The sequence below is a fragment of the Penaeus monodon genome, chromosome 22 (genome assembly GCF_015228065.2).
Source record: "Penaeus monodon isolate SGIC_2016 chromosome 22, NSTDA_Pmon_1, whole genome shotgun sequence".
Lineage (NCBI taxonomy): Eukaryota > Metazoa > Arthropoda > Malacostraca > Decapoda > Penaeidae > Penaeus > Penaeus monodon.
The window spans coordinates 16,622,955-16,623,282 of NC_051407.1; positions in this window are offsets into that span (position 1 = coordinate 16,622,955).

Here is a 328-nt window from a genome sequence, read left to right on the forward strand (position 1 = left end):
AGAAACTAAGATAACGAAGAGATATCTGGCAACATCCGAACAGTTGCCATGTTTCGCTTTTCAGTTTAATTTACAACTTAAATGAAAATGAAGACACTGACACTTAATCGTTTTAACATACCCATTAATATTTGGTCTATTCATTTATACATTTAGCATTATTATTATCACTCTTATTGTTCAGGCTCGCTGTGACCATTACGAAATGCGGGAAAACACAATGACGTCACACGTGGGGAAAGCGCCGTCAGAACAACAGCAGGAATCAACACTTTTCTTCATTTATATCAGTTTTTCTTTTAAAATGAATGTGAGATTCTATTTTATC